Genomic DNA, 390 nt, shown 5'->3' with positions numbered 1-390 from the left:
CCCCACCCCCACTGGACAGGCTCCCCCCCAGTCCCCCCGCCGCCCTCCTTCACAGGACGGGCTCACCCCCAGACTGCCTTTGATGACAGTAATCTGCCTGGACTCGCAGTGGTTCTCAACCTTCTGGCCCTTTTAAATACAGTTCCTCATGTTGTGACCCAACCATAAAATTATTTTCGTTGATACTTCATAACTGCAATGTTGCTACTGTTATAAATCGTCATGTCAATATCTGATATGCAGGATGGTCTTAGGCGACCCCCGTGAAAGGGTCGTTCGACCGCCAAAGGGGTTGCGACCCAGAGGTTGAGAACCGCTGGCTGGAGGAACAAGCCCTCAAAGGGCGACCACTTAGCCTGGTCCCAGGCGCCCTCTGGTGGCCAGATCGCA

This window comes from Myotis davidii, unplaced genomic scaffold (genome assembly GCF_000327345.1).
Source record: "Myotis davidii unplaced genomic scaffold, ASM32734v1 scaffold478, whole genome shotgun sequence".
Taxonomy (NCBI): Eukaryota; Metazoa; Chordata; class Mammalia; order Chiroptera; family Vespertilionidae; genus Myotis; species Myotis davidii.
Note: the sequence above shows the minus strand (reverse complement) of the source record.